This window comes from Pristiophorus japonicus, chromosome 8 (genome assembly GCF_044704955.1).
Source record: "Pristiophorus japonicus isolate sPriJap1 chromosome 8, sPriJap1.hap1, whole genome shotgun sequence".
Lineage (NCBI taxonomy): Eukaryota > Metazoa > Chordata > Chondrichthyes > Pristiophoridae > Pristiophorus > Pristiophorus japonicus.
The window spans coordinates 70,015,440-70,041,312 of record NC_091984.1 but is presented as its reverse complement, the minus strand read 5'-3'; positions in this window follow the sequence as shown (position 1 = coordinate 70,041,312).

Here is a 25,873-nt window from a genome sequence, read left to right as displayed (position 1 = left end):
ATGTCAGATTGGTGCGGGCGGGAGTCGACGCCAGCAGGGGGAAGGACCGCTGCATGGAGGCAGGACTAGCCCCAATGGTAAGTTTGAAGAAGGGAGAAAAAGGTTACTGAAAATATTTTAATTGTTTTTTTTTAACAGAGACTTAACTGGATGGGGTCCCCTGAAGGTGTTCCGGTATTTTTTTTGTTTCCTATGATTTTTCTTTGCAGGTCTTCCATCCTCGACGGCACTTGGGCAGCAAGAGCCTTTGCCGCCCAGATTGAGAGCTCCCGCCCGCTGTCGCCCAGATTGAGAGCTCCCGCCCGCTGCCACCCAGATTGAGAGCTCCCACCCGCTGCCACCCAGATTGAGAGCTCTCGCCCGCTGCCGCCCAGATTGAGAGCTCTCGCCCGCTGCCGCCCAGATTGAGAGCTCCCGCCCGCTGTCGCCCAGATTGAGAGCTCTCGCCCGCTGCCGCCCAGATTGAGAGCTCCCGCCCGCTGCCGCCCAGATTGAGAGCTCCCACCCGCTGCCACCCAGATTGAGAGCTCTCGCCCGCTGCCGCCCAGATTGAGAGCTCCCGCCCGCTGCCACCCAGATTGAGAGCTCTCGCCCGCTGCCGCCCAGATTGAGAGCTCCCACCCGCTGCCGCCCAGATTGAGAGCTCTCGCCCGCTGCCGCCCAGATTGAGAGCTCCCGCCCGCTGCCGCCCAGATTGAGAGCTCCCACCCGCTGCTGCCCAGATTGAGAGCTCCCACCTGCTGCCACCCAGATTGAGAGCTCTCGCCCACTGCTGCCCAGATTGAGAGCTCTCGCCCGCTGCCGCCCAGATTGAGAGCTCCCGCCCGCTGCCACCCAGATTGAGAGCTCTCGCCTGTTGCCGCCCAGATTGAGAGCTCCCACCCACTGCCACCCAGATTGAGAGCTCCCACCCGCTGCCACCCAGATTGAGAGCTCTCACCCGCTGCTGCCCAGATTGAGAGCTCTCGCCCGCTGCTGCCCAGATTGAGAGCTCCTGCCCGCTGCTGCCCAGATTGAGAGCTCCCACCCGCTGCTGCCCAGATTGAGAGCTGCCGCCCAGATTGATGGCGTAAGCCATTGTTTGGCCGTCGGACGGTACTGCCATCTCTTTTAGAGGAATCTCCCAGGCAAAGCATCGCCCGGTCTCTCGGCAACCATCGGTGGACCTTTGTGCGACACTTGGCCTTCATCAATTTTGGCCCCATCTGTTTCAACTTTATGTGCTTTCTCAAAGTATTATAATGCCCTTACACTCACCTGCCATTTCTTCATGGGGAAATGTCACTTTGCACAGCTAAACAAGTAGTTCTGCTTTCACATCATCATTGGTATCTTGGAGAATGATGCCAGGCACTCAGATGGCCTCCCAAGCACTTCCAGAGAAACAGCTGCTGCAATGTTCCCACCAACTCTACCATGGCATTTTACCTGTGCAAGCATCAGCACAGAGACACCGACTCATGAGGAATCAGTTAGATAGTCAAAAAGGTAGTCACTGGGTGAGTCACTGAGCACTAGTGAGAATGAGGACCCCAAAATGGAAGAGGGAGTGAGCTGATGTGCCATGGAGGGAAGAGAAACAACCTCCTTCAGCTGAGGAATCTAGAGACCCAGACCTCAGGGACTCTATCTTCCAAAGATCTACAATTCAGAAGCATTGATCTTGATTTCCATGCAATAGGTTCAGCTGATCGACAGGTGCCTTTATCTGCAACACATTGCAAAACGTTTCCGGCAGCTTGCAGGACATCCTGGAGGTGGTGATAGCCTCGGAGTGTGTTGCAACATTAAAGCAGCAGGAAGAGTTTCAATGATACTGGCCCTGAATTTGCGGTTGGAGGTTTCCCATGGGGAAATGATTCCGATCCGCAAATAAATGCCCATGTACTGGGGGGTACGGATATTTGTGATCCTGGGCTCTCCGGGTACCTGCAGGACGAGGCCCACATATCTCAGGGAACACGCAGTTCGTGAGCACACCTGGGATCACGTGGTACCGGCCCAACGAATGACAGAAAGGAATCCCCATTCATGTTTATGTACGGAAATCCCATCAATATGAATGGGAATACCCCCCAAAATACATCTAGACATCAAATACATTTTTTGAAAAACATCACATATTTAAAATTAATTAAAATAGCATTTATTTAAATATTTTTTAAAAATGTAATTTTTTGAAAAATAAATGTACATATTTTAAATGTAGAAAATAGGAACATAGAAAATAGGTGCAGGAGTAGGCCATTCGACCCTTCGAGCCTGCACCACCATTCAATATGATCATGGCTGATCATGCAACTTCAGTACCCCATTCCTGCTTTCTCCACATACCCTCTGATCACTTTAGCTGTAAGAGTCACATCTAACTCCCTTTTGAATATATCCAACGAACTGGACTCAACAACTTTCTGTGTTCGAGAATTCCATAGGTTCACAATTCTCTGAGTGAAAATGTTTCTCCTCATCTCGGTCCTAGATGGCGTACCCCTTATCCTTCGACTGTGACCTCTGTTTCTGAACTTCCCCAACATTGGGAACATTCTTCCTGCATCTAACCTGTCCAATCGTCAGAATTTTATATGCTTCTATGAGAGCCCCTCTCATTTTTCTAAATTCCAGTGAATATAAGCATAGTTGATCCAGTCTTTCTTCATATGTCAGTCCTGCCATCCCGGGAATCAGTCTGGTGAACCTTTGCTCCTCAGATTAGGAGACCAAAACTGCACACAATATTCAAGGTGTGGTCTCACCAAGGCCCAAAGACCAAGGTACAATTGCAGAAAGACCTCCCTGCTCCTACACTCAAATCCTCTCGTTATGAAGGTCAACATGCCATTTGCTTCCTTTACTGCCTGCTGTACCTGCATACCTACTTTCAATGACTGATGTACCATGACACCCAGGTCTCGTTGCACCTCCCCTTTTACTAATCTGTCACCATTCAGATAATAATCTGCCTTCCTGTTTTTCAAAGTGGATAACCTCACACTTATCCACATTATACTGCATCTGCCATGCATTTGCCCACTCACCTAACCTGCCCAAGCCACCCTGCAGCCTCTTAGCATCCTCCTCACAGCTCACACTGCCACCCAGCTTACTGTCATCTGCAAACTTGGAGATATTACATTCAATTCCTTTGTCTAAATCATTAATGTATATTGTAAATAGCTGGGGTCCCAGCACTGAACCTTGCGGTACCCCACTAGTCACTGCCTGCCATTCTGAAAAGGACCCGTTTATTCCTACTCTTTGCTTCCTTGTCTGCCAACCAGTTCTCTATCCACATCAATACATTACCCCCAATCCCAGGTGTCTTAATTTTGCACACTAATCTCTTGTGTGGGACCTTGTCAAAAGCTTTTAGAAAGTCCAAATACACCACATCCACTGGTTCTCCTTTATCCACTCTACTCGATGCATCCTCAAAAAATTCTAGAAGGTTTGTCAAGCATGATTTCCCTTTCATAAATCCATGCTGACTTGGACCGATCCTGTCAGTGCTTTCCAAATGCACTGCTATTACATCTTTAATAATTGATTCCAACATTTTCCCCACTACCGATGTCAGGCTAACCGATCTATAATTCCTTGTTTTCTCTCTCCCTTCTTTTTTAAAAAGTGGGGTTACATTAGCTACCCTCCACTCCATAGAAACTGATCCAGACTCCATGGAATGTTAGAAAATGACCACCAATGCATCCACTATTTCTAGGGCCACTTCCTTAAGTACTCTGGGATGCAGATTATCAGGCCCTGGGGATTTATCGGTCTTCAATCCCATCAATTTCCCTCACACCATTTCCTGACTAATAAGGATTTCCCTCAGTTCCCTCAGTTCCTCCTTCTCGCTAGACCCTCGGTCCCGAGTATTTTCGGGAGGTTATTCGTGTCTTCCTTAGTGAAGACAGAACCAAAGTATTTGTTCAGTTGGTCTGCTATTTCCTTAATCCCCATTATATAATTCGCCTGATTCTGACTGCAAGGGACCTACATTAGTCTTCACTAATCTTTTTCTCTTCACATAAAGGTGCTACACATAATCTGACTTTTGTTCACAGGTTTTTAAATGTATAAATTATTGATAACATTTTATTTTTCTGTTTTTTAAACACTTACGATGGTAAAAGCAGGCGTAAGAATTTCATGGGCATTCGTTGGGCAGGTGTTGGGCTACTCTCCGCCCGCAGCTGTCCTTTACCGGGGGATGAGGATGATCTGTCAAGAGAATTCTTGATAGATCGCAAGTTCCGGATTTTCACACATGCCTAAACCCGGAACTTGCGCGGCCCCTACAGGCGCACGCCTCGTACGTGCCCACAGGGACCGCAACACTTGGCCCACAATTTCTGGAGTGGCAGCTAACGTTGCTCCATTGGATGCTTTGAACAGAAACACTTTCACATGGCTTCTATGACCTGATTGTAACTATTCGTTCTGTGATGCCACCAACCAGTAGCACCTGAGAATCTGTGCTCAGCTCTCGTAGACCGCAAGGTGTGGGTGCAGATACTGCTGTCTTTCTGGAGTGTACAATGAAGCTGCTTCCCTAACACTCCCTCCAATGCCTACATATGAGGGAGCTTCAGACATGGGCCAGGCACCCTTTGCTACTAGAAGTGCCAGGCTGCCAGAATCTGGTGCCTCTGGGACTGCAGCTACCCTACGATGAGAGTCAGCTCAGGTTTCTGAGGCTTCTGGGGAACTACCACAGCCACCACTTAACCTCATCACACTCAGGGAGCACTTCATAGGAGCAGTAAATTAGAACTAGAGTAATCAGTGAGCTGACACAAAGGATAGTCACGGTGTTGCAGATTGGGAAAATTGATTTTATTAGCACTTTTTTGATGATTGTTTTTGTTTCAAGACAATTAAGTTCATTTTTGTGTCTGCTTTCAACTCTTGGGAGTTGTTTGATGGCAGGAGAAATATACTCTGTCTTACGAAGGTCCTTGCAGAAGTCTTGAAAAGTGAGGGACTTTGTGAGGGTACGTGGCCAGAGAACGGGGAGGTGTGAAATGACTTTATTTGATGAGTCAACCTTGATTTATTGAAAGTTCTGGCCTGCCAACAATGTTCCCTCTAAGCGCGTGGCCGTGTAGTAATAGGAAAGGCCCCGCCCAGGCTGCTCATTGGTGTTTCCAATATAAGTACCACGCCTGCACAGAAATTTAAAGGGACCACGCAGTCAAAGAAACAGGTCACGCAGAACAAAGCGCAGCTTACCGCGAACTTTCCTCTCCTCTTGCATTTTCTCTGATATAGTGGCAGTAAATATTTTGGGCAGGAAAGGAAGCAAAGGGGGCAAAGTGGTTAGCCATGCTCCCTTGACCCATTTAAATGTGGCTGAGCTGGCTTCTGGTAGACCTTAAAGGGAACATGCAGTTTTTTAGAAGGGGAATGCGAGTGCAGCTTTTTTCTAGCTGTTTTGAGGCCGTATCCTTAAAGAATACATTTTACTCTGTTTACTGCACCAGAACAAGTGGTAATTCAGAGGAGAATCCAAGACAAAGTCTCAAAGCTGAAGGGATAATGGGTTGATTTTCAATTGTATCTGTCAGCAAAACCACTGTGATCTATCACATTGTGCTTGGTAACCAGCAAGCCACGCTGAAAACATTAATTAGCTTGAATTGAGTTATTCCTGGTCCATTTGTGAGTTCATTAATTGAGATCAATCAGATTTCATTAATAAAAGTCCTGCCTGTACACAAGTATAAAATGTCCCATTACACAACACAGTGTCATTTTTTAATGTCCCACCATTATCGGATATAATTTGGAGAATTAAAATCAGCCGTGCTTCAGTTGGTAGCACTCTTGGCTCTGAGTCAGAAGGTTGTGGGTTCAAGACCCACTCAGAAACTTGAGCACAAATGTCTAGGCTGATGCTCCAGTGCAGTACTGAGGGAGTGTTGTACTGTCGGAGGTGCCATCTTTCAGATGAGATGTTAAACCGAGGCTCTCTGTGAATGTTAAAGATCCCATGGCACTATTTCGAAGAGCAAGAGAGGTATCCCTGGTGTCCTGGCCAATATTTATGCCTCAATCAACCTCACTAAAAACAAATTATCTGGTCATTATCATGTTGCTGTTTGTGAGAGCTTGCTGTACGCAAATTGGCTGCCGCGTTTCCTACATTACAACAGTGACTACACTTCAAAAGTACTTCATTGGCTGTAAAGCGCTTTGCGATGTCCTGAGGTCGTGCAAGGTGTTATATAAATGCAAGTCTTTCTTTTCTATTTCCTGGTTCCCTGTCTGTGAGAATTCTGCAATGCGATTGGCTACTTAGACAGCTTGTTGCCGTCACAGCAGCTCACATTATGAGATTCCCACAATACTACATTGATTTCAGCTGCATGTTGGAAAATGCCAAACTCACGCAAAGATTGCGAGATCTTTGTGGGTAGCTTACTTCAGATCCAGCAGCGAACTCCCGCTGCCTCAGAGAGCTGTGGAAGCTGGGACATTGAATACATTTAAGGCAGAAATAGACAGTTTCTTAAATGATAAGGGGTTATGGGGAGCGGGCAGGGAAGTGGAACTGAGTCCATGATCAGATCAGCCATGATCGTATTGAATGGCGAAGCAGGCTCGAGGGGTCATATGGCCTACTCCTGCTCCTATTTCTTATGTTCTTATGTTCTTTGCTTCGCCGCTAACTGCAAATTATGGGCCATTAGATTTAACACAAATCCATAACACCATAGAGCATCTTTCATTGCAATGACAAACAGGATGTAATACTTAATAAGGCCTTTACTGAAGATGTTGACAGTGGTTCCCAATCCCTGCAGGCCACTGTTCAACCTTCCTGCAAAACATGATCTGTCTGACTTCAACAGGTTAACTTCCCATGGAGTTATTAAGACAGACTTCAAATCACACGGTCTGGTGCCCACCTTTGGAAAAAAAAGTCCTTTATGCTCTCAAATATCATAGAGATATTTTAGCAGCGTGTTTCATAAAACCAGCTACATTAGTTGCAGATTTGTTAAATTAGTGCCGATGGATTTGGTTTTACTAAGCCAAATGGAAAAAGAAAAATTGAAATTATACAAAATGTACCTTGATTATAGTTTTTGTTGTATACAAATGAACATTGTTTCTTCTTAGGACTGTTTTACTTTCTCATTTTCTCTCCATGTACCTCCCCTACAGCTGTTCAGGCAGGTGGGCCTGCACTTATGAAACTTTCTGTGACCGACTGTCAGGAAGTTTAAGTGAACCAGGTTCGACCAGTTTTTGTACTTTTTTTGCTATCAAAGGGTCAGCTCTGATGAAGGGTCACATCCAAAATGTTTACTTATCTTTCTCTTTCAGGACTTTTTTGATCTGCTGTGGATTTCCAGAATTTATATATTTTTTTCATTTTACCCCAGATAGAATTTTTTTGTGTTCTGTCCAACAATCCAGCTGAAAAATTAAATTAAAACACAATCACATCAGATGAGTGCGTTTGAGCAATTGGGAGCCTTCGTCTTGATCTTCTGGTTAAGAACTTACGCGCACGTTCCAATCTGTAAACTTTGCTCACGAAATAGAAATTAAAGCCTGATGAATCTCATGCTGCATTTACTTATAGCATTAGACTTTTGGCCTGAAAGGAAGGTTGAGCTCACAGGCTCTGACTGTCCACAAGCTGTGTCTGAAACATCAGCTTTGACTGAAGTGATTAGGAAAACCTTTTCTGTGAAAACTGCCTTTTAACATTTTCAGACAGGGAAATCTTTTGCTTTCCTTCTCACAAAGCCCTCACCATGAGGATCATTTTGGGTATATCCTTATGATGCAGGGGCAGGGTGAGAGGAAATGAAAGACACACAGGATAAGGATACAGCAAAGGAGAAGAAGATCAACCAGGAGGCGGCCTTTCATCAGAGTCTACAGGCAGTGTCACTGTCTCGATGATGTCCCAGAGGAAATTAATTAAGGAAGCATCCCATTGCAAACTGACCTCCAAACATTCTCTCAAATGCAAAAAAACAAAGAACAGATTAACATCAGAACACTGAATTTCACATCACAAAGTGGTTTTATTGTGCACATGCATATTTACAGCGTGCTTCTTATTACCACTCTCCCTACCCCCGATGCCTCTCTGTGCTGTTCTTAAATCTATCCAGCTGCTGCACTGAGGTGATACCAATGATGCCAGTGATTGGCTGCGTTGTGGTATCATGAGCCTCTTGGGGCTGATGTAACTCCTGGTCTCAAAGCTTTTGAGTCCATGGAAGATTCCTCAGCAGGCTGTTTTGTGACTGCAGCCTGGTCCTGGATCCTGATACCAACACGAGCAGAGGACTGGCTTAAAAGGGTGCAGTATAATGTGGATAAATGTGAGGTTATCCACTTTGGGGGCAAAACCATGAAGGCAGAATATTATCTGAATGGCGGCAGATTAAGAAAAGGGGAGGTGCAACGAGACATAGGTGTCATGGTACATCAGTCATTGAAGGTTGGCATGTAGGTGCAGCAGGCGGTGAAGAAGGCAAATGGTATGTTGGCCTTCATAGCTAGGGGATTTGAGTATAGGAGCAGGGAGATCTTGCTGCAGCTGTACAGGGCCTTAGTGAGGCCTCATCTGGAATATTGTGTTCAGTTTTGGTCTCCTAATCTGAGGAAGGACGTTCTTGCTATTGAGGGAGTGCAGCGAAGGTTCATTAGACTGATTCCCGGGATAGCGGGACTGACGTATGAGGAGAGACTGGATCGACTGGGCCTGTATTCACTGGAGTTTAGAAGAGTGAGAGGGAATCTCATAGAAACATATAACATTCTGACGGGACTGGACAGTTTAGATGCAGGAAGAATGTTCCTGATGTTGGGGGAGTCCAGAACCAGGGGTCACAGTCGAAGGATAAGGGGTAAGCCATTTAGGACTGAGATGAGGAGAAACTTCTTCACTCAGAGAGTTGTTAACCTGTGGAATTCTCTACCGCAGAAAGTTGTTGATGCCAGTTCGTTAGATATATTCAAGAGGGAGTTGGATATGGCCCTTACGGCTAAAGGGATCAAGGGGTATGGAGAGAAAGCAGGAAAGGGGTACTGAGGTGAATGATCAGCCATGATCTTATTGAATGATGGTGCAGGCTCGAAGGGCCAAATGGCCTACTCCTGCACCTATTTTCTATGTTTCTATGTCACTTAAGTTATCATCAGGAGAGAGGACAGCATCATGAAGGCCGATTCTCACCATGCTGCTTGTGCTAGTTTTGGATTTGAGTATCCACTGATCAGTAGGGGGCCAGACCTCATGCTATCAGTTGGATCCTGTCGCAAAGCTCTTGAATGTCGCTTTATATATTTTGCTCTAAACAATCATTTGAGTCCTGGAGGCAAACGGTAAAAGCATGCACTTTGGATGCACTAACTGGTCTGGAGGAACACGTGAATGTTCATGGTGCCACAATCTGCTCCAGGTAGCACTACAATGTGTCAAACCCTCCTTGGCAGTTGCCATTCAGGATGGCATTGCACTCTGCCATGTCAACTACAATTTACCTCGGGTCCTCTCTGCTGTTCTTCAGTGCCTCCCTGTGAGTATGGTGTTCATTCAGCATCCATCGTTTTAGAACCTGGGCTCCAGAGATCCTAGACTGCAGGCTCATTAGTGAGGGGATGACTCCTGTGTTGCCTCCTCCCTACTGTCAGATCTCACTTTCACCTCTGCCTTTTCTGGTACTGGGGATAATGAATAAAGCAGTGCCACACATATAAAGCGATGGCAGGGGAGCAGGTAGCTTACTGTGGCTGCTCTGGTGAGGTCCTCCTGCACAAACTGGTCTGAACAAACAGAAAAGGATCTTTTACATCCACCTGAGAGGGCAGACGAGGCCTCGGTTTCACATCTCATCCGAAAGACAGCACCTCCCGCAGTGCAGCACTCTCTCAGCACTATACTGGAGTGTCAACCTAGATTTTTGCACTCAAGTCCCTGGAGTGGGACTTTGAACCCGCAACCTTCTGACTCAGAGGTGAAGAGTGCTACTAACTGAGCCACAGCTGACACTAATAAAGGAAGCACTAATACTTTAAAAAACATTTACAGAGTGAGAAATAAAGATTTTTTTACATACACATTGGGCTATGATAGAAGCTGAAATATCATGAAAAAACATTTTCAAAATTCTTATTTTTATTTATTTTAAAATCTAATAATTTTTTACTTAATGGAGAAATTTAACATTCTACCAATATAAAATTGGTTGCTCAGGGCCAGAACGGTTGTTTATCAATAGTTATTATTCAGATTGCCGTTAAAATCCATTTACACCTCATTTGAATGGTCTAACTTTTTATGGGGTTTCCAACAGCGATATTTGTTCGACAAAGAGGAAATTTTCTTCAGATCAGTGATTTCACGGATTGCTGGCGAGGGTGGGGGAAGGGGCGGGAGGAGGGGCGAGAGATGGTCCAAAGCGTAGCCTGTAGAGGCGCAATGTCAGCAAAGTTTGCAGACAGGTTTCTGCTGCAGACCGCAACTTCAGGATTGCACTAAGTCCCGAAGTTGCAGTCAATTTCAAAGACGGAATGACAGCGAACGCTGCCAGTTCACTGTCATCCCAACTGCAAGTTCCGGGCCAATAAAAATCTGTGTCCTTTTTGCACCCCTATCTCCCTATTTCGCTTGCCTCATGGAAATCCAGGAGATACTATCTGCCATCCTGTCCCACAAACTGTACAGCAGCAAAGAAATGATCGAATGGAAATGTTTTGTAAAAGGTTATCAGCTAATAGATTCCAGTGGAGAGCCCACACAGATTAGCAAGGCTTTCTCTGCGAACCTGTAGCTCAAACAAAGTGGGATTTACTGGTGTCATGTTTTCTTTCGAGCTTCAAATGAACAGCCAAATGACATCCCACCGTGGAAAAGTCAGAAAAGATTTGTAGAAACTAAAATAACAAAGTTAAATTAATTATTAGAGGGAGGCCCATGTGGATCAAGGTATCTTGGGTGTGCTGGGGCTCTGAGGCACTGCCAATCATAATTTGGAGTCACATTTGGCGACAGACCTAAGGGACATTCGTGAATCTTTTCCTTTTTTTAATTCACAAGCTGGCTGACTCACTCATTCACTCAGGCGTACCCTCAAGCACAACACTGACACACATTGCCAAGAAAATGCTGTTTAAAGGGTTGTTCAGCAGCCAACATTGTAACATCTATGTCTCTTCTGTTTCTGTAGAGTACCCCAAGAATCTGCCGGCGCTCCCAGTGGCAAAAAAGAACAGCACCCAAAATCATTCACTCCACCTGTCACATCACAAGCACCAGTGCAGGAATTTAGGCAGTCAATTTAGACGACATTCAGGCTTGGGCTGATAAGTGGCAAGTAACATTCGCTCCACACCAGTGCCAGGCAATGACCATCTCCAACAAGAGAGTCTAACCATCTCCCCATGATATTCAACGGGATTACCATCGTAAAAAATCCCCCCCATCAACGTTCCGGTGTTCTCCATTGACCTGAAACTTAACTGGACCAGCCACATTAATACTGTGGCAACAAGAGCAGGTCAGAGGCTGGGTATTCTGCGCGAGTGGCTCATCTGCTGACTCTCCAAAACCTTTCCACCATCTACAAGGCACAAGTTGGATTTGCAGAAAGCATTCGGATAAGGTGCCACATAAGAGGTTACTGCACAAGATAAAAGCTCACGGGGTTGGAGGAAATATATTGCATGGATAGAAGATTGGCTAACTAACAGAAAACAGAGAGTCGGGATAAATGGGTCATTTTCCGGTTGGCAAACAGTGACTAGTGGGGTGCCGCAGGGATCAGTGTTGGGTCTTCAACTATTTACAATCTATATTAATGACTTGGATGAAGGGACTGAGTGTAATGTAGCCATGTTTTCTGATGATACAAAGATGGGTGGGAAAGCAAATTGTGAGGGGACACAACAAATCTGCAAAAGGATATAGACAGGCTAAGTCAGTGGGCTCAAAAGTTGGCAGATGGAGTATAATGTGGGAAAATATGAAGTTATCCACTTTGGCAGAAATAATAGAAAAGCAAATTATAATTTAAATGGAGAAAAATTGCAAAGTGCTGCAGTACAGAGAGACCTGGGGGTCCTTGTGCATGAAACACAAAAAGTTAGTATGCAGGTACAGGAAAGCAAATTGAATGTTGGCCTTTATTGCAAGGGGGATAGAGTATAAAAGCAGAGAAGTCCTGCTACAACTGTACAGGGTATTGGTGAGGCCACGCCTAGAGTACTGCATACAGTAAGACAGCTTAAAAACAACAAGGCTACGGGAGCAGACGGATCCCCTGCTGAAACACTGAAGTATGGCGGAGAGGCACTGTTGGCGCAAGTACATGACCTCATCTCTCTCATCTGGAGGGAGGAGAGTATGCTGGGCGATCTCAGAGAGGCAGTGATCATGACCATCTTTAAAAAAGGGGACAAGTCCGACTGCGGCAACTACAGAGGAATCTCCCTGCTATCAGCCACTGGGAAAGTCGTTGCGAGAGTCCTCCTCAACCGTCTCCCCGCTGTGGCCGAGGAGCTCGTCCCCGAGTCGCAGTGTGGATTTCATCCCCTACGGGGCACAACAGACATGACTTTCGCAGCGCGACAGCTGCAGGCAAAATGTAGGGAACAGCGCCAGCCCTTATACATGGCCTTCTTCGACCTTACAAAGGCCTTTGACACTGTCAGTTGCGAGGGTCTATGGAGCGTCCTTCTCCGTCTTGGATACCCATAAAAGTACGTCACCATTCTCCACCTGCTCCACGATGATATGCAGGCCGTGATCCTTACCAATGGATCCATCACAGGCCCAATCCACGTCCGGAGCGAGGTCAAGCAGGATTGCGTCTTCGCCCCAACCCTCTTCTCAATCTTCCTCGCTGCCATGCTCCATCTCACAGTCGACAAGCTCCCCGCTGGAGTGGAACTAAACTGCAGAACCATTAGGAACCTGTTCAACCTTCGCTGTCTCCAGACCAGCTCCAAGACCACCCCAACCTCTGTCGTCGAGCTACAGTATGCGGACGATGCCAGCGTCTGCGCATGTACAGAGGCTGAACTCCAGGACATAGTCGACGTATTTACTGAGGCGTACAAAAGCAAGGGCCTTACACTAAACATCAGTAAGACAAAGGTCCTCCACCAGCCTGTCCTCGCCGCACAGCACTGCCCCCCAGTCATCAAGATCTACGGCACGCTCTGGACAACGTGGACCATTTCCCATATCTCGGGAGCCTTTTATCAACAAAGCAGACATTGATGAGGAGATTCAACACCACCTCCAGTGCGCCAGAGCAGCCTTCGGCCGCCTAAGGAAAACTGCCCTTAAAACTGCCACCAAGCGCATGGTCTACAGGGCTGTAGTAATACCCGCCCTCCTGTATGGCTCAGAAACATAGACCATGTACACTAGACACCTCAAGTCGCTGGAGAAATACCACCAATGATGTCTCCGCAAGATCCTACAAATCCCCTGGAGGACAGATGCACCAATATCAGCGTCCTCATCCAGGCCAAGATCCCCAGCATTGAAGCACTGACTACACTTGATCAGCTCTGCTGGGCAGGCCACATAGTTCCCATGCCAGATACGAGACTCCCAAAGCAAACGCTCTACTCGGAGCTCATTCACGGCATACGAGCCAAAGGTTGTCAGCAGAAACGTTACAAGAACACCCTCAAAGCCCCCCTGATAAAGTGTAACATCTCCACTGACACCTGGGAATCTCTGGCCAAAGACCGCCCTAAGTGGAGGAAGTGCATCCGGGAGGGCGCTGAGCACCTCGAGTCTCGTCGTCGAGAGCATGCAGAAATCAAGCGCAGGCAACGGAAAGAGCGTGCGGCAAACCAGTCCCACCCACCCCTTCCCTCAATGACTACCTGTCCAACCTGTGACAGAGATTGTGGTTGTCGTATTGGACTGTACAACCACCGAAGAACTCATGTTAAAGAGTGGAAGCAAGTCCTCCTCGATTCCAAGAGACTGCCTATGATGATGACTGCATACAGGATATACTTGCATTGGAGGCTGTTCAGAGAAGGTTCACTAGGTTAATTCCAGAGATGAGGGGTTTGACTTATGAGGATAGGTTGAGTAGGTTGGGCCCACACACATTGGAGTTCAGGAGAATGAGAGATAATCTTATTGAAATTTGTAAGATAATGAGGGGGCTTGACAAGGTGGATGCAGAAAGGATATATTCACTCATCAGAGAAACTAAAATTAGGGGACATAGTCTTAAGGGGTCGAATTTAAGGAGCTAGGAGCTAAATTAAAAAGTAAGACCTCAAAAGTAGTAATCTCGGGATTGCTACCAGTGCCACGTGCTAGTCAGAGTAGGAATCGCAGGATAGCTCAGATGAATACGTGGCTTGAGCAGTGGTGCAGCAGGAAGGGATTCAAATTCCTGGGGCATTGGAACCGGTTCTGGGGGAGGTGGGACCAGTACAAACCGGACGGTCTGCACCTGGACAGAATCGGAACCAATGTCCTAGGGGGAGTGTTTGCTAGTGCTGTTGGGGAGGAGTTAAACTAATATAGCAGGGGGATGGGAACTAATGCAGGGAGACAGAGGAAAACAAAATGGAGACAGAAGCAAAAGACAGAAAGGAGATGAGTATAAGTGGAGGGCAGAGAAACCTAAGGCAAAAAACAAAAAGGGCCACCATACAGCAAAATTCTAAAGGGTCAAAGTGTATTAAAAAGGCAAGCCTGAAGGCTCTGTGCCTCAATGCGAGGAGTATTCGGAATAAGGTGGACGAATTAACTGTGCAGATAGCAGTTAACCGATACGATGTGGTTGACATCACGGAGACATGGCTCCAGGGTGACCAAGGCTGGGAACTCAACATCCAGGGGTATTCAACATTTAGGAATGATAGACAGAAAGGAAAAGGAGGCGGGGTGACGTTGCTGGTTAAAGAGGAAATTAATGCAATTGTAAGGAAGGACATTAGCTTGGATGATGTGGAATCGGTATGGGTGGAGCTACGGAATACCAAAGGGCAGAAAACGCTAGTGTGAGTTGTGTACAGACCTCCAAACAGTAGTAGTGATGTTGGGGAGGGCATCAAACAAGAAATTAGGGATGCATGCAATAAAGGTGCAACAGTTATCATGGGTGACTTTAATATGCATATCGATTGGGCTAACCAAACTGGAAACAATACGGTGGAGGAGGATTTCCTGGCGTGCATAAGGGATGGTTTTCTAGACCAATATGTCGAGGAACCAACTCGGGGGGAGGCCATCTTAGACTGGGTGTTGTGTAATGAGAGAGGATTATTTAGTAATCTCGTTGTGCGAGGCCCCTTGGGGAAGGGTGACCATAATATGGTGGAATTCTGCATTAGGATGGAGAAGGAAACAGTTAATTCAGAGACCATGGTCCAGAACTTAAAGAAGGGCAGCTTTGAAGGTATGAGGCGTGAATTGACTAGGATAGATTGGCGAATGATACTTAAGGGGTTGACAGTGGATGGGCAATGGCAGACATTTAGAGGCCGCATGGATGAACTACAACAATTGCACATCTCTGTCCGGCGTAAAAATAAAAAAGGGAAGGTGGCTCAACAGTGGCTATCAAGGGAAATCAGGGATAATATTAAAGCCAAGGAAGTGGCATACAAATTGGCCAGAAATAGCAGCGAACCAGGGGACTGGGAGAAATTTAGAACTCAGCAGAGGACAAAGGGTTTGATTAGGGCAGGGAAAATAGAGTACGAGAGGAAGCTTGCAGGGAGCATTAAAATGGACTGCAAAAGCTTCTATAGATATGTAAAGAGAAAAAGGTTCGTAAAGACAACCTGTAGTCCCCTGCAGTCAGAATCAGGGGAAGTCATAACTGGGAACAAAGAAATGGCAGACCAATTGAACAAGTACTTTGGTTCGGTGTTCACTAAGGAGGACACAAACAACCTTCTGGATATAAAAGGGGTCAGAGGGTCTAGTAAGAAGGAGGAACTGAGGGAAATCCTTATTAGTAGGGAAATTGCATTGGGGAAATTGATGGGATTGAAGACCGATAATTCCCCAGGGCCTGATGGTCTGCATCCCAGAGTACTTAAGGAGGTGGCCTTGGAAATAGCGGATGCATTGACAGTCATTTTCCAACATTCCATACACTCTGGATCAGTTCCTATGGAGTGGAGGGTAGCCAATGTAACCCCACTTTTTAAAAAAGGAGAAAGAGAGAAAACACGGAATTATAGACCGGTCAGCCTGACATCAGTAGTGGGTAAAATGATGGAATCAATTATTAAGGATGTCATAGCAGTGCATTTGGAAAGAGGTGACATGATAGGTCCAAGTCAGCATGGATTTGTGAAAGTGAAATCATGCTTGACAAATCTTCTGGAATTTTTTGAGGATGTTTCCAGTAGAGTGGACAAGGGAGAGCCAGTTGATGTGGTGTATTTGGACTTTCAGAAGGCTTTCGACAAGGTCCCAAACAAAAGATTAATGTGCAAAGTTAAAGCACATGGGATTGGGGGTAGTGTGCTGACGTGGATTGAGAACTGGTTGGCAGACAGGAAGCAAAGAGTAGGAGTAAATGGGTACTTTTCAGAATGGCAGGCAGTGACTAGTGGGGTACCGCAAGGTTCTGTGCTGGGGCCCCAGCTGTTTACATTGTACATTAATGATTTATGCCAGGGGATTAAATGTAGTATCTCCAAATTTGCAGATGACACTAAGCTGGGTGGCAGTGTGAGCTGCGAGGAGGATGCTATGAGGCTGCAGAGTGACTTGGATAGGTTAGGTGAGTGGGCAAATGCATGGCAGATGAAGTATAATGTGGATAAATGTGAGGTTATCCACTTTGGTGGTAAAAACAGAGAGACAGACTATTATCTGAATGGTGACAGATTAGGAAAAGGGGAGGTGCAATGAGACCTGGGTGTCATGGTACATCAGTCATTGAAGGTTGGCATGCAGGTACAGCAGGCAGTTAAGAAAGCAAATGGCATGTTGGCCTTCATAGCGAGGGAATTTGAGTACAGGGGCAGGGAGGTGTTGCTACAGTTGTACAGGGCCTTGGTGAGGCCACACCTGGAGTATTGTGTACAGTTTTGGTCTCCTAACTTGAGGAAAGGCATTCTTTCTATTGAGGGAGTGCAGCGAAGGTTCACCAGACTGATTCCCGGGATCGCGGGACTGATATATCAAGAAAGACTGGGCTTGTATTCACTGGAGTTCAGAAGAATGAGAGGGGATCTCATAGAAACGTTTAACATTCTGACGGGTTTAGACAGGTTAGATGCAGGAAGAATGTTCCCAATGTTGGGGAAGTCCAGAACCAGGGGTCACAGTCTAAGGATAAGGGGTAAGCCATTTAGGACTGAGATGAGGAGAAACTTCTTCACCCAGAGAGTGGTGACCTTGTGGAATTCTCTACCACAGAAAGTTGTCGAGGCCAATTCACTGAATATATTCAAAAAGGAGTTAGTTGTAGTCCTTACTACTAGGGGGATCAAGGGGTATGGCGAGAAAGCAGGAATGGGGTACTGAAGTTGCATGTTTAGCCATGCACTCATTGAATGGCGGTGCAGGCTCGAAGGGCCGAATGGCCTACTCCTGCACCTATTTTCTATGTTTCTATGTTGCTAACAAGCTGCACATTCAGGGAGTGGAATCCCTTTCTGTTACGAAACATCCCTGCGTTCTGTAACGGGCTGTCAGGGCAATATGCATACAGTCTATTGCTCTCTGCACCTTGGGGAAGTTTGCTATTTTCGAGAAACTCAAAGCCCTCCTGGTCTGTGCCTCCCTGGTCATAGGGAAGCTTATAAAGTCCATCCTGCGAGCATAAAGGGCTTCAGTCACCTGTCAAATGCAACAGTGTGTGGCATGCTGAGAGATACCACAGATGTCGCCAGCTGAAGCCTGAAAGGATCCCAACGCGTAGAAAGATAGTACGCAGTAACTTTCATCTCAACGGGCAGTGCGGTCCTAATGCTGCTGGAAAGCTGCAGATTCCCCTTGATGAGATGGGAAATCTCATCGATGACCTCCTTCCGGAAGTGCAGCCTCCTAAGACACGGGTTTTCACACAAGTTGAGGTAAGCTTGCATTTCTTTGTACCTTCGTCTGCTGAACGCTCGCCTCCTCTGTCTCCTCTGTTTCTGTCTATGCATTACTCTGCCACCTCTTTGATTGATCCTTTTAGAAACCAGCATATGAGCAGATACGAGTAATGGCACAGAAAGCATAGGCCCCATCACTATCAATAACTATTTTCACTTGCAATAAATGCATTTTTCAGTAAAAAATGCCTAATCTACTAAGCTACTATTACTACAATTAAATGTAAGTATAAATCTATCTGTAAAAGACCCTGAAATAACTCACAAATATCTTAGCTCAAGTTCTTTAGCTGCCTCCTCCCTTTCTCCGAAATTCAAAATGGTGTCCGTAGTGCCCAGTTCGGTCAGGAAAGCTCGGGAAAAGCAACTATTATCCAGCGATGTTCTCGGTGAGCGATCAGCCCGGCGATGTGACAGCGATGTGCCGGAAGTTCAAATCGGCGATGTGCGGGCGATCAGCTTGGTGATCAGCTCGGCGAAGAGAGCCGAAACTTGGGGGCTTTATTTTCCGGCGATGTTGAGGCCTGAGTTTCCATCTTTTGCTCAAAATGGGCAATAGACATCTGTTTTGGGTGATATATGGGCGATGTGAAGTGGAAAGTCTGGCCCGTGGAATTCTCTGCCCCAGAGAGCTGTGGAGGCTGGGTCATTGAATAAGGCAGAGGTAGACAGATTTTTGAGTGATAAGGGAGTAAAGGGTTATGGGGAGCGGGCAGGGAACTGGAGCTGAGTCCATGATCAGATCAGCCATGATCTTATTGAATGGCGGAGCAGGCATGAGGGGCCAATTGGCCTACTCCTGTTCCTATTTCTTATGTTCTTATATTCTTAAGTCATGAGTGTGATGGAATACTCTCCACTTGCCTGGATGTGTGCAGCTCCAACAACACTCAAGAAGCTCAAAACCATCCAGGACAAAGCAGCCCACTTGATTGGCAACTGATCCACTACCTTAAACATTCATTCCCTCCACCACGGGCACACCGTGGCTGCAGTGGGTGTCATCTATAAGATGCACTGTCGCAACTCGCCATGGCTTCTTTGGCAGCACCTCCCAAACCCGCGACCTCTACTGCCTAGAAAGGCAAGGGTAGCAGGCGCATGGGAACACCATCACCTGCAAATTCCCCTCCAAGTTACACACCATTCTGACTTGAAACATATCGGTGTTGCTTCATCATCAGTGGGTCAAATTCCTGGAACTCCCTCCCTAACAGCACAGTGGGAGTACCTTCACCTCGAGGACTACAGCGGTTCAAGAAGGCGGCTCACTACCCCCTTCTCAAGGGCAGTTGAGGATGTGCAATAAATGCTGGACTCGCCAGCAACGTCCACAGCCCAGAACAATTTTTTTTTTAATTGTGGAGGGACTAATGGGCAAAAAGCACATGATTGAGTAAGCAGGACTATGCAGTCGTGCAGTGGAGTCAAAGTGTACTTGAATGAACACGTAAAATGTGTCCTTCACTTCCATAGTTGCTTCCCTTTAAATGGCCGCTGCGGTACAGTAAATCCCAACTCCCTGCCTCTGAGCATTCAATGTTAGCCTACCGTACCAGCAATGAATATGGGAAGAGGGCAGAACACAAAATTTACAGTCGAAACAACCTTTCAGAAGCAGTCGAGTGGATGGCACACGCCACACTATCATTCGGAAGATCCAGAGTATATGTATAAGCTGCTGCGTTATTGTCCGAGTACTCCTCAAATTTTGAGACTCATCCCGTCTGCAATACTGGAACATAGATTCTCTCTAATACAGGAACAAGTTTGAATACTGATCCCTTCACCAGTACAAACTGAATGATGGCATCTTTCAGCATCACTTAATTAAGAAGAAGAATGGAGAGTGATAGCTGCAAACATTTACCGCTTGGTTTGGGGTTTGAAAATACGTTGCTTATCATTGAAGATGTTGGTCCCTGAATAAGAACTGGTTGTACACTAGTAAGGGAAGGTTACCATTAACTGCCTTTCAGTGTTGAGAGATATCATTATGAACAAGAACAATAAACTTTCCACATACAGTGATAATGCCTAGAAGCCTTTTGTACTGTAGGAACCCAATATATTTTGATTAAGTTAGCTCTCTTTGACCCTATTATGGAAAGAAACAAGCCCTTAACTTTGTTGACCAGCTGTTTTGAAATAATTTTGGAATCACAGTTAAGAGCCAGACAAGGCAGTAACTTATGCTATCTACTGGTCCTATCTTTCTGATGATAGACCAAGGTTAGGGAAAGGTTCTGGGAGAATCAAATAGTGGCAATTTTAAGTTGATTGCATATTGCTACTTAAAATCTGCTCAAGAGTAAGAAATTGATAATTGTGTGCCACTCGACTAATCCTATATTCTAATTTCCTCTGGAGTGGTACAAAGTCAAAGGTGGAAGGAAGGGAAGGCTGTCTTAAAAAATTCTTATGCTAATTTGAGAATAAAAGCTTGTTTGATTTTCCGCAGTAAAAGCCCAACATACAGAAGAGCTAATGCTGGTTGAGGATTCTTGCTCATTTAAAATGTAGTGTTATAAAATGTCAAGGTAGGAAAATGGTAGAACTAATGCCTAGTTAGCTGGCTTGACATTCTGTTGTTGAAACATAAAATAAGAAGGAATAAAAGTTTATAATGTCTCAAGGATTAATGACAATGCCAGCTAAGTATACACTTTGTTCAGCTAGTAGCTGGTTAAATTGAAATAAATATTCACAACCTCAGGAAGCAAAGAGGTCAGAAGCTAAAGAGTCTAATAGCTTCATGTACTGATAAATGGTAATGCATTGATTGATGTGCTTGTAATGTGATCATACAGCAAACTTGTTCAGGTATCTCATTACTCGTAGAATTGTTTAAAACTGGTATCCTCTGGCAATGGGATATAAAAAATATCTTCTGAGACTGTAGCTTTTTGCAAGGATTTATGATTAAGTCCCTTTTTGCTCTTCTTTCATATTTACATTTCTGATGTGCTGCTTCAGCATTCAACAATTCAGTTTGTGTTGTTTTAAGCTTTTTTGTTAGTTCACTGTACAAAAATCAATCATTAGGCGTTTTAACAATAGTGATATGAATAAAGCTCCATTGATGAAAAATGAATTAATCAGGTTAGATTCATTTATTCATAGAATCATAGAATCTTGCAGCACAGAAAGAAGCCATTCTGCCCATTATGCCTGTTACGGTTCTTTGAAAGAGCTTTCTAATTAGTCTCATCCCCCGCTCTTTTCCCATAGCCCAGCAATTTTCTCCCCTTCAAATATTTATCCAATTCCCTTTTGAAAGTTACTATCGAATCTGCTTTCTACCACCCTTTCAAGCTGTGCATTCCAAATCATAATTCTCCTCATCTCATCTCTGGCTCTTTCGACAATGACCTTCAATCTGTGTCCTCTGGTTACTGAACCTTCTGCCAGTGGAAATAGATTCTCCTCATTTACTCTATCAAAACCCTTCATGATTTTGAATATCTCTATTAAATCTCCCCTGTTTTTTCTAAGTGACAATTAATTTTGCCCTGGATTATTGACTCTAAATGTTTCTCCACCACATAGGCTGACTATTTTTCCCATCCGGAGACTTCAATAATTTTCATTACTTTTAAAGTCATTTTGACCATTCTGGGAGGGAAAAATTTCAATATTGATGCATTTAGTGTCAAGATGGGCAAGTAGGAACACTTTGTTTCAAGGACAGATGTTTATCAATAATGCAGCATGCAAACCACAGAGAAACAACATTGTTTTTCACCTCAAGTGAGCATGTTGTTGTCAATCCTTCTAAAATCCATAATCTACAATGATCGTGAAATTTGGCAACTTAGCGCCACCTGATAAGGTAGGTTTCAGAGAAAAAATGGTGGCCACCTCGCTTCCGCCCACTTCTGGCAGTTCCCATGGCCGCCGCCATTTTGGGCAGGTTGGCAGCGTTGCCATTTCCTGCGCTTGCTAGAGAAATGGTAATGAGACAGATCGTGATGTTAATCAGTGTGCAATGCTGATCTGACACATGACCTGCCATTTTCAACGTCGCCACTCTATTCAATGCCCTCTCCAAATAACGAACAGCTGAACATGTGTTCAACAGCAGGACGGACTCCCCACCGGTACTATTTAAACATATCAGCAGCAACTTGCAGGTGACTTGCTTTTTGGTTTATACTGATCAAAATGTTATTGGCCAGTAGACGACACTCGATATTGGCCCCCCTGTTGAGTGCTAAGCCAACCAGCAGCGTGTTTAGTACTGAGATCAGTGCTCCAATCATTATTGACCATTACAGTCAGTCAGAGAGTCAGTCAGAGCGAGAGTCAGAGAGAGAGTCAGTCAGACAGAGAGTCAGAGAGAGAGTCAGTCAGACAGAGATTAAGAGAGAGAGTCAGTCAGACAGAGAGTCAGAGAGAGAGTCAGTCAGACAGAGAGTCAGAGAGAGAGTCAGTCAGACAGAGAGTAAGAGAGAGAGTCAGTCAGACAGAGAGTCAGAGAGAGAGTCAGTCAGACAGAGAGTCAGAGAGAGAGTCAGTCAGACAGAGAGTCAGAGAGAGAGTCAGTCAGACAGAGAGTAAGAGAGAGAGTCAGTCAGACAGAGAGTCAGAGAGAGAGTCAGTCAGACAGAGAGTCAGAGAGAGAGTCAGTCAGACAGAGAGTCAGAGAAAGAGTCAGTCAGAGCGAGAGTCAGAGAGAGAGTCAGTCAGACAGAGAGTCAGAGAGAGAGTCAGTCAGAGCGAGAGTCAGAGAGAGAGTCAGTCAGACAGAGAGTCAGAGAGAGAGTCAGTCAGACAGAGAGTCAGAGAGAGAGTCAGTCAGACAGAGAGTAAGAGAGAGAGTCAGTCAGACAGAGAGTCAGAGAGAGAGTCAGTCAGAGCGAGAGTCAGAGAGAGAGTCAGTCAGACAGAGAGTCAGAGAGAGAGTCAGTCAGACAGAGAGTCAGAGAGAGAGTCAGTCAGACAGAGAGTCAGAGAGAGAGTCAGTTAGAGAGAGTCAGTCAATGCAGTCCCGGCCTGCAAGATCATCAGCAGGCTGGGGCCATTAGAGGGAGCAACATGCGACGGCATGCCACTGCAGACAGCGGCGCGTGCTGCTGCAGGAAGGTGACGACTGCAAAGAGGACAACTGGATTTGATGTCGCCCAAATCCAGGTCGCTGATTGCAGTGTGGGCAGGTATAGCAGGAGCGGTGAGGTCGGGGTGAGGGAGCAGCAAGAGTTCGTAGAGGGATGTGATCGGGGCCCAGAAGAGGCGAGGGCCCAGGGGCAGCACAGGCCAGCCCACATTACGATATGTGCGTGCACTAGGTCCTTGCAGCAGAGCTGGTCTCCAGTCGTCTTGGTTAATCCTTGCCACTGGACCAAGACCTAGCTCTGTCAAGCATGTATGGTGGCTGATGTGCCTGATTTTTAAAAATCCATGAACAAGCATCTTCCACCCTTCAACATGTAGTTCGGGATCTGAAATATTCGGTCCTTCATTGAAACATCTGTGAACTCATCCCTTTTTGGCGTGGAAGCATGTCATCCTTGTTTCAAGGGATTGTCTATGATAATGATAATCATTATAATGAGCAGGCAGCTCCCTGTGCCTGTTTTTGAGCTTTATCCAATTTCACTCCCATTGAATGAATAAACACAACAGGGGCGATATTGCGGCCCGATTGGGGTCAGTAACCTTCTGGGGCTGTGACTTTTAGCGTTGGCGCGGAGGTCCCGCCCTCAATGCGGAATTGCCCTTCCCGCCCCTGAACAGAAGAGGAGCGCAATCTCCCGCGCTTTAAGCGCATTTCCCGGGCACTACTTGGGTGAATGTTCAGCGTAGTGCTGATGGGCTTCAACGCCTCTCCCCTTCGATTAAAGGAGAAGGCAGCTGCACACCCTGCATAGCCTCTGATGGCTTCCACTGGGCCACTAGGGCAGCATGCGACCGGGCCAGCAGCCTGGCACCCAAGACAGAGTGCTGAGCTGCATGGGCCACACTAGGGCCGCCATCATCAAGCCGACCCGAGAGTCGGCCGACGCAAATAGATGGCGGCCCGTGGCGCTGGCGCTCTCCCCTTTAATCACCGTCCCGAGAGCAGACGTCGCCCAGCTTCGCTATCCATGAAGCTGGCATTGACATCCGCTTACACCAGCCTCGTGGCCCACAGGACAATTTCCCTCATGAGGCATAAAGAGGTTGGCGTGGGGTGGTGGGGGGGTCGCCGTGTACGGCGATGACATCATCGCCTGTTGCATGGCGGCCTGGGACGCTAACCGTGGGGCTAGCCGCGCTTCCGCAAGCTCCCGGGCAATTTCCCGGGAGGCGATAGCGACCTCCTCCCCTCGGCAAAAATTGTATTGCATCCCGTTAGCACCTCCCGGAGGCACTAACGGGGCTATAACAAGGGTGAATGTCACCCCCAACCAATTTAGGTAAACAAGTTAGCAAGATAAAACTGGGAAAGCCATATATGATATAAACAGAACAAAAGTTTCTTAAAACATCAATAAGTGAAGATGTTCAGACTCATAGGGAAATAGTGTGAGGGAGATGGACAGGCACATTAGGAGAGAGTAGAGGCACATAGGGAGAGGAAGATAAAGTAGCAAACGGAAACATAAAGGCACTGTCAGCATGTGTTCAAAACAGAAACATAGATACTCACAGAGATAAAAGGGCAAATTTTAACACCTAGCACACACACGTGGGAATGTGAGTCGCAGGCTTGCCCGATTTTAACTGCCAGACCTCATTTGAATGCCGTTGGTCAGCTGTTTGGCTTTCAGCATTTATGTAGCACTTTTCAGTGAGCAGGTCGGAGGGCCTCCTCGTGGCACTGCTCCTGGGCCTGGCCAAGATGGCCATTAACAGGCCCAAGTAGCGGGCGGTTGAGGGGGTCGTTCAGCCTGACTGCGTGCCTCTCTTCTGCGGCTACGTTTCCAGTCAGGGTGTCCCTGGAGATGGAGCACACGGTGTCTACCGGTACGCTCAAGGCCTTCGTCGACAGGTAGGCACCGGAGGGACTGGAGTGTGACATCACCCCCGGGAGCCAAATTTTGATTTGATTTGTAAGCTTTTCTTAAACATTTTTGGTTAGTTTGCAGTTTCTAGTTCTTGTGATCCTTTAACAAGGGGGCATTTGGTTTAATTGTATAATTTAAAAGTGTTGTAGCACTTTTCACAGCCTCAGGACATACAAAGCGCTTCATAGTCAATGAATTACTTCTGAATTGGAGTCATCATTGTTACATTGGCAAACGTGAGCAGGTCCATGCAAACTCCCCTTTTTAAACAGTGGGGCAGATTCATTCGGGCACTTGGAAAGAGGGAACATCATGAAATTTAGGACGGGTGACTCTGATTTATATGTGGCAGCCATTGAGGTGGGCGCTTCTTCAGCACGCCTTAAAACTTCACAGGCGCTTCGAGGGCATGAACACAGGGGCAAATATGGACTTACACTCTCTGCCAACCGAGGTATTTTGGAGCCCACACTTCTTGTACAAGGCTAGCAAGTTTAACTACTATTTTTATCCCCAAAATGTTGAATCTTGGTAGAGAATTGTTCCACTGACACCAGAAACATTTTGGTATCTCACCCAAATGATATTAAACATAGAAACATAGAAACATAGAAAATAGGCGCAGGAGTAGGCCATTTGATCCTTTGAGCCTGCACCGCCATTCAATAAGATCATGGCTGATCATTCACCTCAGTACCCCTTTCCTGCTTTCTCTCCATACCCCTTGATCCCTTTAGCTGCAAAGGCCTCTCTCTCCCCCCCACCCCCGTCTCTCGCTCCCCCCCCCGTCTCTCTCTCTCCCCCCCCCC